At 37.0% G+C, this 19,706-nt stretch overlaps 1 pseudogene; it reads left to right on the forward strand.

The window, feature by feature from the left end:
* The first annotated feature begins 11,603 nt into the window (after nucleotides 1-11,603).
* LOC140631699 (TLC domain-containing protein 3A pseudogene) lies at nucleotides 11,604-17,921 on the forward strand (annotated as a pseudogene).
* The last annotated feature ends 1,785 nt before the right edge of the window (nucleotides 17,922-19,706 follow it).

Consider the following 19,706-nt stretch of genomic DNA (forward strand, 5'->3'; position numbering starts at 1 on the left):
ATGAAAAGTTCTTCTTTCTCCCTTCCAAATCAGGGCTTTACTGCGGAAAAAGCAATCTGTGTGATGCAACCACGACTGAAGCTCCAGTCAATAAAAAAGTTCAATGAAGTGAGAGGGAGAGGAAATAGGAAAAGGAACCAAAGAGGAGGAAGCAGAAGCAAAGGAAGCAAATGGAAAACAGGAAGGGGAAGGAAAAAACTAGGGAAAGTAGATGAAGCCATAGGTAGGCAATGAGTTGGTACTCTTAGTTAGAACCAAATGCTAAAAAAACGTTCTGTGAGATTCTAAACATGTCTCTGGTTCCCTTTGCCTCCACTTCAGAATCAGTAAACTACTAGTTGAAAGGCTTCATATTCCATCTTTTGCCATCAGGAATAAGAAGTGCCAGGTTCTCTGTGATCCTAAGAATTAATGATCCAGATCCCAGGTTCTTGGCTTTTTAAAAATTTTATTTATTTATTTATTTGAGGAGGAGGGGTAAGAAGGGTAGAAAGAGGGGGAGAGAGAGAGAATCTCAGGCAGACTTCATGCTGAGCCTGGCTGGAGCCTGGTTCCTGGACTCCATCTTACAACCCTGAGGTCATGACCTGAGTGGAAATCAAAGGTTGGATGCTCAACTGGCTGAGACACCCAGGCACCCCTATGACTTTTTAGTATCATCTACAATAGGAAAAATATTTCTCACCTATTTCTGTTTTGGTATTAGAATTCCTGGATGTTTTTCTTTACCTGCTTTTGCCTCCATTTAGGCATATATAAAGAAAAACAAACAAGCAAACAAACAAACAAACAAAAACCCCATGTTAGACTAAAGAGAGAGCTTGAAACTTAGAGAGGCAGGTCCTTCCAAAGATGGTGCTTGTCTTTCTGTCTTTATTTTCCATTTTGAGAGTTAGAATGACTCTGACTTGTGTTTCAAAATGATTTTGTCAATTATACAAACACATTTTTTTTAAAAGGTTTTATTTATTCATGAGAGACACAGAGAGAGAGAGGCAGAGACATAGGCAGAGACATAGGCAGAGAGAGAAGCAGGCTCCATGCAGGGAGCCGATGAGGGACTCGATCCCGGAATCCCTGGATCACACCCTGAGCAGAAGGCAGACACTCAACTGTTGAGCTACCCAGGCATCCCTACATACGCATTTCTGAAAGTATCATAGGATTTTATTCATTGAGACATTTAAGTTTCATGGTACATTATGGAAGTGGGAGATGAAGGGAGTATTGCAGTTTGGAATACTGGAATTTTCCAGTATATAATATTCCAGAATATAATCCTGGAAACAGACACTGGGATGGAGATTAGTATGCAGGGAATTGTGGAATGTTTATGGGATTGACACCTGTATAAGCAAATGGAAAGAAGCAGGATTGGGCATAAGGTCGGTTTAGACTGTGATGGAGTCTCAATGCAGGTTTTAGCTAACTCATGGGATGACCTTCCATAGTTGTTCTTTTGGGGATCATAGGCTAGGCCCCTATACTTCTGTATTGACTAGTGACTGGGTGTGAGTGGCTCCATGAGACAGCATACTGTTTGGTGAGACAGCTCTCTCTCACAGAGGCACTGCCTGAAGAGGGCTGGAGGCTGAGATAGTGCTCACCAGCCTCATTCCTAGCAACTGCAGAAATAAATCCTGCCCTCCTAGAGGGAGATTTCTGTATCCACTATAAGGGGCATGTTTTTTATTTTTTTTATTTTTTAAAAGATTACTTATTTATTTATTAAAAAGAGAGAGAGAGAGAGATCACAAGCAGGGGAAGTAGCAGAGGGAGAGGGAGACAGAGAAGCATGCTCTCTGTTGGGCAGAGAACCAGATACGGGACCTTGATTCCAGGACCCTGGGATCATGACTTAGCCCAAGGCAGACCTTAGCTAACTGAGCCACTTGGATGCCCCAGGGCACTTTTTCTTTTTCCTTTTCCTTCTCTTATTCTATGTTTCCTAGGTATAAGGCAGTCACAATCTCACATGGTTCTTTGGGTCTCTCTACAGGTATGTGGTTAGCCTGGGCTGCTCCTTTTCAGTTTTTTTTTTTTTTTTTTTCCTGTTTCAGGTTGGGTCTCTGAGCAGCTAAAGCTGTGGCTTCAATGTTCCTACCAGCTTATCTTTTACCTTTGGTTTGAAATTGAGAAAGACCAATGTGCCTCGATGGGGGAAATTCCACCTACTAAGATTGCTAGGTGGGGGAGGAGCAAAGTATGACCCATTAGTGAGAAATGTACAGGTACTGGATTGGTTTCTGCTAATTTTTCTGATCTGTTGGCTTGTGCAAAAATGGATGGTAGTTGTTTTTCTGTTTCTTGCTCGTAAGGAATGTTAATATGAGTTTCAAGTCAACCCACTGGTGGATCTATATATTTTCCTTGGAGAGCTTAAGAAGGGCTCACTAAATAATATTCTTTCCCACCCATCAATCTGTGTTAGGAAGATGTATGACTGGTATCTAAGGCGCTGTCAGTATGTTATTTTCCATGTTCCTCTCACATGTCAAATATAAAAATACAGCCTGTCAGTGTAAATGTGATATGGGGCATTGTTCAGAGAGACTGTGAAAAATCCTGCAGTGCTCCCTGATTCATCATTTCAACAGCCTAATCATTTCATAGCCCCGTCTAAACAAAACAGTTAAGGGCATTCCGACTTCGGGGGTACTGAATCAGGGTTGATTCAAAAAGGACTGAGAGATCCCATGAGAAAAAAATGTTTTGGAGAAAATGTGAGAATCTTTGTCTTTGTCCTCAATTTCATAGTTACTGATCTTTTTTGGAAGATTGTTTATCAGTTAATTATTCTCCACCACACCCTGCACCCTGACATTTTGCCAAAGCGGCTGGGAGGCCTCGTTAAATCAGAATTTCTACTTTCAGCTCACCTGTCACAGCTAAAGGCTCCCTCAAATGCATTGACATCGATTAATATTTAATGATTGAAAGTAGAAATATTGGCTCAGCACTTTTTGCTTTTTCTTCCTTTAAATTAAAAAAAAATAAAACCCTTTAGAATGGACTCTGCTTCATGTGCACTCAGCTCTAGATTTCTACAATGTGAAATTTATGTGGATGTCAAGAAAGGGTAAAAAACCCCACAAAAAAACATCTCGCCCTGTAGAGGGCAATATGTGCTCCAGAAAAAGCCAAGCCTATGATGGAGAGAAAAAATTAACATTTAATTAGCACTCAACTCTGTTAGGCACTATATTAGGTACTTTCCATAATTCATCTCCAATAGTCACAACACACCTACAAAGTAGGTATCTTTATTTCATCTACAAATGAGGAAACAGCTTCAAAGAAGTTAGAAAACTTGCCTGAGGTCACATACTCAAGTGACAGAGTCAGTATTTGAATTTGCGTTGTTTGGCCGCATGATCCATACTCTTTCCAGACACGGGTTGCTTCTCTGGGAACAGGAAGCCTAAACCTGATGGAACCAGTATCTTATTTGACTCTCGCAGTCATTTCATGTCTTTGTGTCTCCATTTTTCCATCAGTGAAATAGGCTATAAGCCACATCTTGAATTCTAATTTGGGCTCTTTTAGGACATTGAGATTCTGATTTTAAATCAGGTTAGCTCTTAGTTTATATGAGCAATACCTTACAGATAATTTCTTTTTATGGCATGCAGATGAAAAAGGAGACTAGGAAACATTTCCTTCCAGGGCAAGTAATAACATATATAAACATGCTAAAAAAACACCTTAAAATATGGATAGTGTGCATTTTTAGAGAGATTGATCATCACAATAATGACAGTGGAGAAGAGGCATGCTCGGGTAGAAAGGCTTTGGATCAGACATAAGTTAAATTCTGCCTCAGACAGATAAGTTAAATTCTGCTTCTGGTTCCCATTAGCTCTGAAACTGGGGTGAGTTTTGTAACCCTGACAAGCCTTGGTTTCCTCATAAATAAGGTATGAATAATAATGACTACCTCACAGAATTTTCGTGAAGAAGGGAAGAGGTAATATATTTAAGGCGCCTTGAATAGTGTTTGGCACATAGTGGGCACCTGGGAAATGAGAGATTGGTATTATTAATATTAAAAAGGAAATGTCAATCATTATCAACCTTCATAAGTATACCAGGTTAGTTCAATTTTGTCATTTGTTGACAGAGAGCAAATAGACACATGCCAGAAGGGAACCTATAGATGAAGGCACAAAGGAGTCATTTCGATAACTCAACATCCTAGATTTAGGAAGATTCATGAACAGTGGGTTTCAGTGAGCAAAGAAGGGACAACTTAATTCAGCTCTGAGGGTCAGAAGAAACCTGCTGAAGGAGATGCCTGCCCTGAGTTTTAAGGCATATGGAAGGTTTGCCAGGAGTTGTGGGTTGCTGGCTGTGCTACAAAGTCTATTTTCTCCTAGGTAGAACTGGAGATACCCCTTTGCATATGCCCAGTTTGAGACAATGTTACCCAGCTGCCTTTGCAGCTTGGTGTGTTCTTTTGACTAGTTATCATCACTGCTTAATGTATGTACAGTCTGCATCCATTGCTTAAAAGAAATGGTGTATTCACTTACCCTACATGGACATTTTGGTTGTTACAACTAAGACAAAACTTTTCAAATTGCGTACCTTAAATAAGAGCAGTTTAATGTATATAACATACACTTCAATAACATATAAACCAAATAACTAGGGGAAAAAAAAACAAAATAGCTCACCCTTTAGTGTTTCTCTTTCTCCTTCCTATGAGCTGGGCTATAGATATGATAGTGATGCAGATTTGAAAAGGCAGTCAGAGACAACAACCCAAGAGATGTCAGAGCAACAAGATAGTAGGCATCTGGGTCATGCTAGCATTATGGTGCAGAGCTGCCGTGATAGCTTGGAATTTTTCTTTGGACTGGCAGATGAGGGAGATACTGCCATCTATCTTATTTAAGCCGTTGTTTGGGGTATTTTTGTTACATCAGCTTAGTCTATACCCTAACTATACGACATCAGGCAGCAATACCAATAATCACTTAGTATTTCTCAAAGGTTTGTGAAGTGTCATCTTCATTGGAATGACCTGGGATGCATATTCAAATGCAAATTTCAGACATCATGAAGCCAAATTCTCGAGACATAGTAAGGCAGGGAATTTGCATTTTAAACATGCTTTTGAGTGAAGTCTATACAAATTAAAGATACAATGATTCCAGATTATAAGCTTTCTTCATTTTTAGGGCCTATGGAAAATGTTCCAAGACAGTAAGTAGACAGGCATTGACCTTTTGGTATTTGTAAGTAACATTATACATAGGAAGTCATGAGAGTAAAATCAAGAGAATTTTTCCAATTATGCCTAGAAATTTGTGTAAAAATTATTGTTAATATCCTTTTAGCTTTGCTACTACTTCAAACTCTGATCTATGGATAGCAGCTTCAACATCATATTAGAGCTTTCTAGAAATGCAAAATCTTAGCGCAGACCTACTGAATCAGAATCTGCATTTTAACAATACCAATAGGTGATTCATATGCATAAGGGTTTTAAAAACAGAGCTTTGTAATCCCCCTGGAAATAAGTCTCTGAATGAGGTCCACATTTATACAAGTGGCACCAATACTTGAGAATTCAATGAGCAACCTCCAAAATGGTACAGACAATTCTAGAAGTCAATGGGTATATAATAGACTCAGAAGTGGGATTCCTGAATCATATGGTAGTTTGTCTCTCATTTTCTAAGGAACCTCCATACTTTTTCCATAGTGGTTGTACTAATTTATGTTACCACCAGTAGTTCCCAAAGAGTCCCTTTTCTCCACAACTTTGCCAGCACTTGTTACGTCTTTCTTTTTGATAACAGTCATTCTACAGTTTGGAGGTGCTATCGCATTGCAGTTTTGATTTGCTTTTCTCTGATGATTAGTGACGTTGAGCACCTTTTTCATCTACCTCTTGGCCATTTGTATATTGGAAAAGTATCTATTCAAGTTCTTTGTCCATTTGTCAGATTAATTGGATTATTTGATCTTTTTGCTATTTAGTTGCATGAGTTCCTTGTGTATTTTGAATATTAACCCTTGACTGGGTATTTGGTTTGTAAATATTTAATTTCATTCCTTAAGTTCCCTTCTCAATTTGTTAATACTTTCTTTTGCTGTGTAGAAGTTTTTTAGTTTGATGTGATTCCACTTGTTTATTTTTGTTTTTGTTGTTCGTGCTTTTGGTGTCATATCCAAAAAAGTATTGCCAAGGCCAGTGTCAAAGAACTTTCCCTGTATTTTCTTCTAGGAATTGTAAGTCTTATGTTTAAGTCTTTAATCTATTTTGAGTTAATTTTTGTGAGTAGTGTAAGATGGGGTTCAATTTCATTTTTTTGCATTTGAATATTCTATTTTCTTAGTATCATTTATTGAAGAAATTATTTTTCTCTATTGAAAAAATGGGTTTCCCTTTTCAAATATTGGTTGACTGTATATCCATGGTCTATTTCTGGACTCTCAATTCTATGCCATTGGTCTGTGTGTCTGCTTTTATGCCAGTACCACACTGTTTTAATTATTATAGCTTTGTAGCATAGTTGAAATCAAAATGTGTGATGCCTCAAGCTTTATTCTTCTTTCTCAAGATTATTTTGGCTATTTAGGTTCTCTCATGGTTCCATATGAATTTTAGGATTATTTATTTACTTCTGTAAAAAGAAAAGTCCTTGACATCTTGCTAGGAATTGCATTGAATCTATAGATGGCTTTGAGTGGTATGGACATTTACGAATACTCATTCTTCTGATACTTGAATATGGGATATCTTTTCATTTATTTTTGTCTTCTTCAATTTCTTTCACCAATGTCTTAAATAGTTTTTGAGTGTACAGATTTTCCATCTTTTTAGTTAAGTTTATTCTTAAGTATTTTATTGTTTTTGATGCTATTGTAAATGGGATTGTTTTCTTTATTTCTATTTTGGAAAGCTTGTTGTTAGTATACAGAAATACAACATATTTTTTTGTATATTGGTGTGTCTTCTATAACTTACCTGAGTTTTTTAATTAGTTCTAAAGTTTTGGTAGAGCCTGCAGGGTTTTCAATATATAAGATCATATCATCTGCAAACAGATAGTTTTACTTCTTCCTTTCTCATTTGGATGCCTTTTATTTCTTTTTCTTGCCTGATTGCTCTGGATAGGATTTCTAATACTATGTTAAATAGGAGAGTTGAGGGTGGGCACCCTTGCTTTGCTCCTGATATTTCAATGTTTCCCAAATGAGTATGATGTTAGCTGTGGGCTCATCATATATGGCCTTTATTATATTGAAGTACAGTCTTCTATACCCAATTTTATGCAGAGATTTTTTTAATCATGAAAGTATGTTGAATTTTGTCAAATATTTTTTTCTGTATCTATTGAGATGATCATATGATTTTACTCTTCCATAATAGTAATGTGATATATCACATTTATTGATTCATGTATGGCAAAGCAACCTTGCATTGCTAGGGATGAATCCCACTTGATAAATGTGTATAATATTTTCAATGTGCCGTCGAATTTGGTTCACTGGTATTTTGTTGAGAACTTTTGCAACTATATTCATCAAGGATATTGGCCTGTAATTTTCTTATAGTGTCTTTATTTGGTTGTGTTTTCAGGGTAATGCCACTCTCATAAAAATGACTTTAAGAGTGGTTTCTTTTTCAGTTTTGAAGAAAGATTCAATAAGATTGTTTTTACTTCTCTTCTAAATGTTTAGCAGAATTCATCAGTGAAACTACCAGTTCTGAACTTTTCTTTGTTGGAGGATATGTTATGATTAATTCCACCTCTTTACTAATTTTTGATTTGTTCAAATTTTCTATTCCTTTATGTTTCCATCTTTGTAGTTGTATGTTTCTAAGTATTATTCATTTCTTCTGGGTTTTCCAATTTGTAGGTATATAATTGTTCATAGTAGTCTCTTATGACCCCTTGTATTTATGTAGTGTCATTTGTGATGTCTTCTCTTTCATTTATAATTTTATTCATTTTAGTTTTTCTCTTTTTTCTTAGTTTAGCTAAAGGTTTGTCAATTGGACAATCTTTTTAAAGGATTAACCCTTAGTTTTGTTAATCTTTTCTATTGTTTTCCTATTCTCTATTTATTTCTCCTCTAATCTTTATTATTTCCTTCCTTCTGCTAACTTTGTGCTACCTTGTTCTTTTTCTAGTCCCTTGTGGTGCAATGGTAGTTGTTTATCAGAGATCTTTCTTTTTTCTTAGTGTGTGTGTTTATAGGTGTTAGCTTTCCTCTTGGAACTGCTTTTTGCTGAATCCCATACGTTTTGGTATGTTGTGCCTCCGTTGTGTTTTATCTCAAGATATTTTTCATTTTTCTTTCAGTTTATTCTTGATCTATTTGTTATTAAAGATCATGTTGTTTAATTTCCACGTATTTTTGATTATCCAGATTTCCTTCTGTTATTGATTTCTAAATTCATATCATTGTGGTCAGAAGATATACTTGATATAATTTCTATCTTTTTGATTCTATTGATATTTATTTTGTGGCCCAATATATATGATCTATCCTAGAAAATTAATATTGCATGTGCACTTTAGAAAAATTCACCTGTTTTTTTTTCAATTAGACATTTTTAACTGCATTTTTCCATTGATATCTGGAATTCATCATGCATGTTCCCTGTAGTTATGACAAACAAATGTGAACTACACCATCATGTGTCAGTGGACATTTCAAGTACAACATACTAATTTTCTGCTCAGGCAGAGTTACTGTCCCTATCTTAGGAATAAATGTTCATTAAAGGTCCTTTAAGCAGGTCACTAGGTGGTTTATCCATAATTACTTTGACCATATTCAATAGTTTGATTTTTTGAATGGACTAAAAGTCCCTAAAGGATGCCCTGCCTTTAGTAGGCCAGTCAGGTGCTGATTTAGCTTATTATTCACTGGAGATGAGGTTTGTATGTTTGGAGAAAGATTATTAGGATTATCTCTTCCCATTGTTGAGGGTTGGTGGTGTCAGAGGATTAATTTAGAAGTCCTTTAGGGTTGAGGTGGAGAAAAACAGGTCAATATGAATTAGTCAATTGTTAATGATAATAATAATAATTTACACAACTGTAACCATAGTATTAACACAGTAGATTATTTATTGAATATTTTCTATGAGTCTTACATATATTACCCCCACTAAATTCTCCAAAACAATATGATAAATTTGGAAACTGATGCTTAGAAAAACTAAGTGATTTGTCCAAGATCATATAGCTGGGTGAGTGGAGCAGCTGGTATTTAACTTAGGTTCATCTGATTCTAAATGGTCTCTTTGCATACAGTAAGATGTGACCTCTCAACAAGTCATCCAAAACCATAACACTAAGCTGATGACCAATTTTGAGGTGCAAAGCCAACAAAAATACAGCTAATTAAGATGTGAGAAGAAATTAAGTGAGTGAGATATAAGATCATGTGGATGAAATCTGAAGGTACAGGTTAATTTTATTTGATGGACAGTCATGGGAGTTTAACTCTTTGAGGTCCATTTCTCCTTCTTGTAAGCACCTTAGCTTTTGTGGGAGATTTACCTCTTTCCCTCAGGATTCCATGTGGTGAGATCCTAACCAGGAGTCCTCCCCCTATTGATAAAAGAAATAGGTTTGTGATCTAAAGCCTACTGGGAAAAAAAAAAAAACAAAGCCTACTGGACACTCTCTCCCTGAAGACTGAATCTTAAACAGAGTAACAAGTAGATATGGCATGATCAGAGTTTAATAACCTGAAGGTTAGCCAGATTCTTTCTTCTGTGAGTTCATTCCTCTAGTTCCTACAGTCCTTGATTCCAGGTTTCCAGGTTGACACTTCTGTCTCTTTCAAACTTGGTCTCCAACTTGCCTCTCAACTCTCTGATTTCTGAGAATATTTTCAACGTATTTCCTTTGGCTTAAATCAACTAAAGTGCAATTGATTGACTGTAACCAAAGAACCCTGATTGCCACACCAGAATTGTATTTTAATCCACTCCTTATGCCCTTATGGGTAGGTCAGAAATATTTAAGATCTGACTGAGAAATAGAAGTGATACTTCTGCACAATACTGAAAAGGAATTATTAAAATTACTTATAAATAAAAGCAAATTAATTCGTAGGAAATAGGTATGAATTTTTGAAAGGAGGGCATAAGATGAAGCCAGGGGTCATCAGTTTGAATAACAGAACTTTTCTACCTATCATTTGATGACACAGTCTTTAATTCAGTACATATGTTCTTAAAATTTCCTGCAAAACAGAATTTCAATTAAAAAAAAATTAAAGCGAACACTTAAAAGACATTTCAGCAGGGGTTCTGCAGGGCTTTGACCATCAAAATAATCAAAATGGAATTTTTGGCATTGGTTCACATTAGGCACTCCTTCTTCCACTTGGAGACCTGAACAAGGAGGTCGGTCTTTAAAATAATGATCATAGAGAGTCAGAATACCATGCAGTTGGGGAAAGGAGAAGGTTGCAGAGTCATTATGGATAAAATGGGAGTAAAAGACTGCTGGACTCTGGCAGTTAAGACTAGAAGCTCTACCTGTCAATGAGTATTTCAGCTGAGGTATAACAAGGGTATTCAGCCTACACCCAAGTCCACAAAGACAGGTGTTGAGGAAAATTCACATATTTTTTTCTATTGGGGAAAAAATCAATAAAGATCTTTCCTTGTTGATGGAAAAATAAACAGAAGAACAAAATGAACTATGGGGAAATATCAACAACCATGAATCATAAAGGAAGAAAGCACTAGCCTAAAGACTTAGAAGAAGACCAGACCTCAGAGGATGATTTGTTATATTAAACAGAAGAGAATTTTAGAAAATTGGAGCATAAGCAGTAGAATGCAAGACATTGTGTCCCCATGAAACAGTAATAGAAAGTCATAATGAGAGACATTGGTTGAGATAAAATGAAGATTTGAGTGAAGAAAGGATTTTTAGGATGCCAAAAACTAAACATCAGGATAAAATTGAATAGCAGTAAAGAATAGTACAGAGCTGATACAAAAATAGACACATAGATCAATGGAACAAAATAGAGAGTCCAGAAATAAACCCATAATTATATGCCAATTAATCTTGACAAAGAAGGCAAGAATATACAAAGGAGAAAAGATATTTTCTTCAATAAATGGTATTGGGAACACTGGACAGCTACATGTAAAAGAATGAAATTGGACCACCTTTTAACACGTTGAAGTGGATGAAAGACCTAAAATATGAAACCTAAAACCACAGAAATCCTATAAGAGAACACAGGCTGTAATTTCCATGACATTGGTCATAGCAACATTTTTCTTGGTATGTATCTTAAGGCAAGGGAGGTAAAAGCAAAAATAAACTATTGTTGACTACATCAAAATAATGCACGCACACACACACACACACACACGGAGTATTATTCAACCATGAAAAGCGTGAGATCTTGCCATTTGAGACAACATGAGTTCCATCCATGAACTAGAGCATATGCTAAGTGAAATAAGTCAGACTGAGAAAGACAAATACCATATGATTCTACTCATAAGTGGAATCTAAAACAACCAAAAAGAACCCCAGAATCAGACCTATAAATACAGAGAACAAGCTGACGGTTCTGGGGGGCTGGAGGGGATGGGAAACATGGGTGAAGGGGAATGGGAGGTACAGGCTTCCAGTTACAGAATGAATAAGTCACAGGAAGAAAAGGTACAGCATAAAGGAATACAGTCAATGATATTGTAACAGCAATGTTTTGGGACAGATGTTAGCTAAACTTGAAGTGAACACAGGACAATGTCTAAATTTCTCAAATCACTATATTGTACACCTGAAGCTAATGTCATGTTGTGCATGAACTATACGAAGAAGAAGAAGAAGAAGAAGAAGAAGAAGAAGAAGAAGAAGAAGAAGAAGAAGAAAGAAAAAAGAAGAAGAAAGAAGAAGAAGAAGAAGGAGAAGAAGAAGAAGAGGAAAGCACAGACACTATAGAAAATGAAATCAGTGACTCATTGAGCAAGCTCCAGAACTCTTACAAAATGCAGAGGAAAAAGGATAAAAAGATGAAAATAATGGAGATGATTGTGGCTCTACAAAGCAGACTTCAGATGAAACTGAATGACTTTCAGTGTTAAAGAGAAGGAAACAAGCACAACTGGAGATGAAGCAATAATCAAAAACACACGTTAAGTAAAAAGCAGCTTCTCCCAGTCCTCCAAAGACAAGTATCAAGAATAGGAGGATTCACTGTATGCTGGACAGAATCAAAGAAAAGAGAACCACACTTGAACATGACTGGCCAAAATGTTTGAATTAGAAGAATAAAAATAAATCCTACATTTGTCCAGGCAGAAAGAAAAATGTTGCCTACAAAGCCTGACCTTAACCTTTCTATAATAGCAAATGTCAGAATTTGAGAAAAATCTTAGTGCTTTTGGATGGAAAGTTTGTAACCCAAGAATTTTAAAAGCATCCAGATTGTCTTTCACGTGTGACAGCTCTAGAAAGACCTTCACCATTTTCCAAAGACTCAGAAACTGCTCGTTGATGTGATCCTTCTATTTAAGCATTCATTTAAAAATATACTGAAACCATGCTGGAGATTTAAAAAAAAAATGAGCAAGAAGAGGAGTTCTAGGCATTGTGTTGATTAAGTCACACTTTGCATTCTAAAATCAATAATAAATTGGATTTTGTAATTGGAAGCCTGAGGGCGTTACGTGGCTTAGCTTAGCTTTATGGCATTTCTCTCTCTGCACTCTTACCTTTTCCACTTTTTTGGCACCAGATGTTACTTGTGAGCTGTATCATTTCGTCTGCTGTGCTCCTTTTCTGGTGAAATCCTTTGCAGGATTCATGGTACTCCTCTCTACAAGTGCTTATTGACAATGGATGACCTATGTGCAAGGTTTAGTAAGAGAGCCCAAAAAATGACTAAACAAATCATTGGCCTTTGTTCTACACAAAAGTAAAGCCAATATCTATATTCTGGTTATTTACAATGCCAGAAAACTTGAATGACAGCATTTTGTATGTTTCAAACACATATTGTACGACTATTTCTTGGGATTTAATCTGGAAAAGATTATAAACAACCCAGTGGAAAATTCTATCACCAAGGCCCTCTTCCCAGCTGTTCCTCACTTTAACTGTATAAAACATTTAAATGTTTTAAAACACTATGAGAAAAATGCAGCTAAATGTTAATAATATTAACTGGCAAGTGGTAGGATTTGAGGTGATTCCATGTTTTTTTTTTCCCCTTGCGGTTTGCTGTAGTATTTCACAACTGAACATATTTTACAGTTATAACTAGTAAGGAATCGAATTTTAAAAAACACAATATTTAAAGGATATAAATAGGAAACTCACAAAAGCAGATACCTGAGTGACCAGGAAACATGAAAAAATATTCTGCCTCAGAAGAAATCAAGGAAATTCAAAATAAAACCTCAATATATATTTTCATACCCATCAGAATGGTCAATCAATTTACAAGTTTGGCTATACCTTTGATGGTGAGGATATGTATGGACCTCTCATGTCCTGTAAAAATATAAACAAGCACAAGCTTTTAGAGATTTAATATGATGGTATCTAGAAAAGTGAACAATGTACACATTCACAATCCAATTACACTTTTAGATTGTCACAGCATTGCTTATGAGGACAAAAATGTGGAAAGGAAAAACTGGATGAAAAATTTGTGGCTTATTCTATATTGTAATTAAAATAATTGAACATGAATTACAAAGAACACAATGTGGAATAAATCTGAAAAATATAATACTGAGAGAGGAAATGCAAGTTAAAAAGGAATATTTAGAGCACAATCTCAATTTTATAAGTTTAAAAACATAAAAATAAAACATTTCTTTATTTATGGATATGACATATGTAGTCAAATTATAAAAATATAAAGGAAATTATAAATTCAAGAAGGTGTTTATCTTTGGGGACGAAGGGAAGGGATGTAAAATCGGGGAGGGGAAACTCAAGAGACATTAACCATTCTACACTGTTTTTACTTTCTCCTTGAGAAAACATAAAAATCTGGGACATGAATATGAAGATGTTAATATTGGCAAAGCTGATGCAGTAGGTAGGTACATTTTATTTATTGAAATACTGTAATTTATTTGCTTGAAATATAGCCATAGTACAAAGAAAAATAAAATTTTAATAATATATTTTGCTTATAATGTGTCTTTCTATAAATATAAACATAAAGTATGTATTTATAATTTTAGTGTCCCATATGATTATAAGCAGATAAAATATTTATAGCACAGAGATTGAAAGGAAATAAAATAGAAATCAAATACTGGTAATATTTGGAGGATGGGCTCTATATAATTTTAAATTTTTTTATTTTATTTTCCTGTATTTTTAAAATGTTCATTGGGTTCATACTATTTTTATAGTTTAAAACATAAAAATGTATAGAAATATGATAAAAATGTATGTTTGAGCCCTGTGTAGGATCTTTAATGTCATGCTAAGTTTTAACTTTATCCTACGGACTACTATTTCTCCAGGTGTGACCCTTGAGATGCTAATTTGTGTTCCTGGGAAATATAAGGGTTCCCAGGTCAATAAGTTAATGAAACTAGCTCCTAATCACGAAGATATCTAAAACCTCATATAGAAAGTTACATCATTACAAGAGAGATTCTGGACGTTGGAAGTGGCAGTGTTGGGCAAGATAGATTGGAGGTGATGAAGAATGGAGTCTGAGAAGCCAAATTGCAGTAGATACAGAGTGTGTTAGAAGGGCTTCAGTACATCACTGATGACCTTAGTCAATCATCACCACAATCATGTACTTAACACACAATAAACACTTATTTCCCACATATCTAGGTCTGCTGGGATTTGGCTTATCTTGTCCCACAATGTAGGTTAGATCAGGGTCTGTTCTCATTGTCCTTAAACAAGAGATTACCCAAGATATGTTCTTCCTATGGCAAAATACAAGCCTATTTCAAGTCTTGTGTCATGTCAGCTCATATCCCATTGGCCAAAGCAAATCCTATGGGTGACCAAACCCAAATCAAGAAGACAGGGTCTTATATTCTACTTACCATGAGGACAAAGCAAGTCACATGGCCAGGCTTAGCATCAGAAGGCTGAGGAAGCATATTCCTCCCAGGAAACTGGGAGTTGGGGGAGGAAATAAATATCTGCTGAACAATAATCTCATCTATGGCCCTGTTTACAAAATGAAGAAAACACAGCCATTTTCTAGATAGTAGAACTCTGAATATATTGAGGTCATCAACGTGGGCTTCATCTCTGAAAGAGGCCAGGGATACCATGAAAGAGTAGTTTCAGCATGGCACAAACCTAAAGGCAGTAGAGTGATGCCAAAATGCTACCCACACCTCGTTTGTTCTCTAGGTGTTATAACAAGTGTCTTAGAGCACAACGTGTCCAGGAATCAGGGAAAAGAATATTGCTAAGAAATTACAACAGGATCGTGAGAGTTTAGCCCAAATCATTGTGCCTGGCAGAGGTGACCAGATGAGTAAGATGTTCTTCTTTCACATTCCACACAGCTTTCCTCTTTCAACGTTAATTGATAGTTAGTATTCAGAGACATGACCAAGTCTAGATCTTAGAGAATAATTTCAATCCCCAAGGGAAAAAAAGGAGTGATCTTGAATATTTTGAAATAATGTGGATTAAAACTGTAGGATCAAACAACCTGTCGCATTTTTAGGTCCTTAATATTTTTATTCAAAAATGCTTTGATGCTATGTTCTACATTTAATACCCACAAAAAACATATGGTAGGGATTATTTTTTCAGTTGCCATCTCCACATACTAATTGTGTAAATAAGATACAACTTCTTACATGGAGGCACGGTCTCTTTCTTGCTTTAAAGAGTAACAATAAAATATATTTTGAGGTTCTGTTTTCTGGCCAGAAAAATTTTTAAAGAAAAGGAATCATGTCAAGCTGTGTTGCAGAAAAAAAATGGAAAATGAAGAAATAACTAGAAAGAAACATAGAAGTGCCTGCCCTGTGGCCAAATTATAAAACCAGTAAAATGTGTCCATGGTACTTGGTTCTCATAAATGTCCTGGCCTTTTCCTCACTGTCACAGTTCAGTGACATCATGGTCCCTACTCTGGCACTGGGGACAGAGAATCTGAAACTCATTCCCATCATGGGATAAATGGCTTTTAAGGATTCCTTCTTTAAACACCAAAGTGAGAAATCTATGATGATCAGAAAGACTGGGAAAGGCAGGTGGGGGAGCATTTTGGAAGATGAAGATTCTTTCAGTGTGTATAATATACTATCAGGAAGGCACCAGATATGTTCTACCCATGGAAATACATGTGTACATGACATATTTAGTGCCTCACTGAGTCTATAAAGAGCATTCAATATGTAGTACTAAAAAAAAAAAAGAAAGGGTGCACAAGACAAGATAGTCTAGATTTATGGCATACCTCTTATATGGAATGTGATCCTATTATTTTAAACATATAACTCAAGACAAAAACAAAATACATAGAGTGGTAAAGATATGAAGCTTTGAGAGATGGAGTATCAAAAATATTACTAATGTTTAGCATTAACTTTTATACCTGGTTAATCACTTGTTGAGCCTCAACCTGAATGAATATCTGCCTAGAAATTCTTCTAAGTACTAGTAGCTGTGTCACCTAAGTTAGATTGTTCATTGATGTTCATTCAGCAAGTAGTCCCAGATGAGTAATTATGAACAATAATAATGATGATTATAGCATCATTTATACAAAGTGGTCTTAGGAAACTATTAAGTAGTTTTGTTTTAGAATCATCTAGTATCAGCCATGACTGGAGGGATAAATTTTGGATGGTCACATTACCTTTAGGACTGAGTTCTACTAATTTGTCTATTCATTCAGCAAGTAGTATTGAACATTTACCCTATATAAGTCTATGCTAGGTGTTATAGGTAATGCTAGAGGAAAACTATGCAAATATTTTCTTATAGTGAAATTACAATATAGTATGTGTGTGTATGTATATATATGTATATATGTAAAATTTAAATGCTATAAGACAAGTGTATCCAAAATATTAAGACCCTACTGCTCCCAAGGTCCCCTTGGTCAGGGCCAGTAGGTGTCCCCCTGCCACCAGGGGAGAAATGACCCCAGCTGGCACTGGCTTGCCCGAGAGTATGTCTGGTTCTTGATTCCGTACATGATCTGTGACTTCTATGCCATGTACCTCTGTGAGTGGTACCGAACCAGAGACCAGAACCACAGACACTCCCTCACCACTTTTCGAAACTTCCTAAGTAAAAACCACCTCATGGTCATGCACCACACAGTCATCCTGTTTGTCCTTGTGCCAGTTTCACAGAGGCTTAGGGGAGACCTTGGAGACTTCTTTGTTGGCTGCATCTTCATGGCAAAACTGAGCACTCCGTTTGTGTTACTGGGCAGAGTCCTGATTCAGCTAAAGCAGCAGCACACCCTTCTGTACAAAGTGAACGGAATCCTCATGCTGACCACCTTCCTTTCCTGTCGGATCCTCCTCTTCCCTTTCATGTACAGGTCTTATGGCCAACAGCAGGGACTCAGCCCACTCTGAGTGCCATTCAGCATCCCTTTACTGCAATGTGGCCAATGCCTTCCTCATTGCTCCCCAGATCTACTGGTTCTCTCTGCTGTGCAAGAAAGCAACCCGGCTCTTTGACACCGCCCCAGCCAAAAAGGATGGCTAATCGCTCCCAGGAGTCAGGCAGTGAGGGTACCTCCTCACACCAGCTGCCTTCTCCACTCAGTATTCCATGAACCATATTGTGCCCTGGGTGGCCTCAGCCTTTTGGGTATTGATAAGCAGATAGATGGGTTTGTTTTTCTAAAGAACGTTCATATTACCTCCCTCTTCTAACCTGCCCCTTTTGCAAAAGCACTTTTTTCTAAGTAACAACAATTGGATCCTATCAGACCTCCATTGGCAGCAAGGTGGTTTTAATGCAAGCCCAAGGATCCTTCCTTGGGTCTTACCTCAAGGGTTCTGGGAGGTAGAAGCATGGGGTGTGGAGACAAGTGGACTAGGGTGATAACTGTCTGGGTACCCACCTGGCCCTAAATATTGGTGGCTACCCACCTTTCCAACCACTCAGGGCAGTATCTACGCTTACTAGGCCAATGGCAAGTGATGACTTGGTTCTTGAAATAAGTTCTCTCCTCGTGATGTTGGCCCAGGAAAATAATTGTAGGTAGGTAGTTTTTTATTGTGTACTAGATAACCCCTTGGTCCCATGCCTTATCCTGCCATCCACTTGCCAAGATTGAACTCCTATGTCCACTGACTTCCATTCAGAAGTCTCACTGGCACAGGGGTAAGGGGCAGGGAAGGGGACCTGAAGCACATGAGTAGGTGGGGAGGCCGATAGCTCAGCGCCATTGTAGGCTGACTTGGGAAGACCAGCATCAAACTTGTGAGCTTGTTGTAAGGCCACAAAAACTATTCCTTTCTTAGCATGTCCCCTTAATCCCAGCTTTCACCATATCCAGACGCACAGGATGCTGTTAAAAACTGTAGGGGTAAAGTGACATGGTGCCTATCAAGCTCTTTCCTGGGTAACACCACTCTTTGACATTGTCCGTTTCATAGGACATGGAAACGGGCTTCTGTATTCCAAACCATGAGAGGTCTCGTCCACACTGCCTCCCAATAAGCCAGAGCTTGTGTTCCAAAGCCTGTTCTTAAAGGAGCATACTGCCACTTTGCCACAGAAGGCTGGAGAGTGAGAGTGCGAGAGAGCCTTGGCCAAAATACATCCTGTGGACTGACTCACCTACCATTTGCAAACAGGATCCTCTGGTGCCAATACTAATTGTTCCTTATCTAGGATGGGTTTTAGAAAATGCTACCAAGAAGGTTTTTTTTTCAAGTAGTAGTAAAAATCTAAATGTTAAAAAAAAAAAAAAATTAAGATGTCCAAAAAAGAAAAGGGCATTTTTGGTTAAAGTGTGTAGGTTAAAAAGAACAGGAGTGGAGAGGATTGAGAGTTTATGTGCAAGGGAGCTTTGAGGCTGGGGTGGAGGTGGGGGGATGGTAAGGCACCACAAATTAATGCAGCGTTCCTCACAAAGAACTGAGTAAAACATTGGTATAGTTGTCAAATGGTGAAAAGTCCCACTTGACTGTGTCACAGGTTAGGTGCAGGGGAGTGGAAGCAGTAAGTGTTGGGAAGATAAATTGGGGATAGAGCACAGAAAATTTCAAATTTCTAGATAATGGGATTGAACTTTATTTACAAGATACTGATGAGTCACTGGATCTCTTTGAGCAGCTGTTTGGCATGACATAAACTGTTATTTGGGAGGATTACTCTGGCATTATGGATAGGAGGGAAAGGAGAATGGCTTCAGGCAGAATTAGAAAACTGCCCCCAGTAGTTCAGAGCACCCCCATATCCCTAAGAGGTAATCACTGGGAAATGTAGCTGAATGGGGAGGTGGTTTTGTACATACAAAGCACTGTGGGAGCAAGGGGACTGAATTTGATAAGACCTAATGATGCTGGCACAATCTGATCATTACAAGCCACTGATAGTAACAAACCAGTGTTCGTTTCCAGCACAAAGATTCTAAAATGAGAACATGGACAAAAAGGGCAAAAAAAAAAAAAATCCAGATTAAAATGGGATTGGGAACTGGAGAAGGGAGATCTTACAAAGTACAAAGCCATATTTTTGAAAATTATTTTGAGAAAAAAACAGACTAAA

The sequence above is a fragment of the Canis lupus genome, chromosome 4, assembly GCF_048164855.1.
Source record: "Canis lupus baileyi chromosome 4, mCanLup2.hap1, whole genome shotgun sequence".
NCBI lineage: Eukaryota > Metazoa > Chordata > Mammalia > Carnivora > Canidae > Canis > Canis lupus.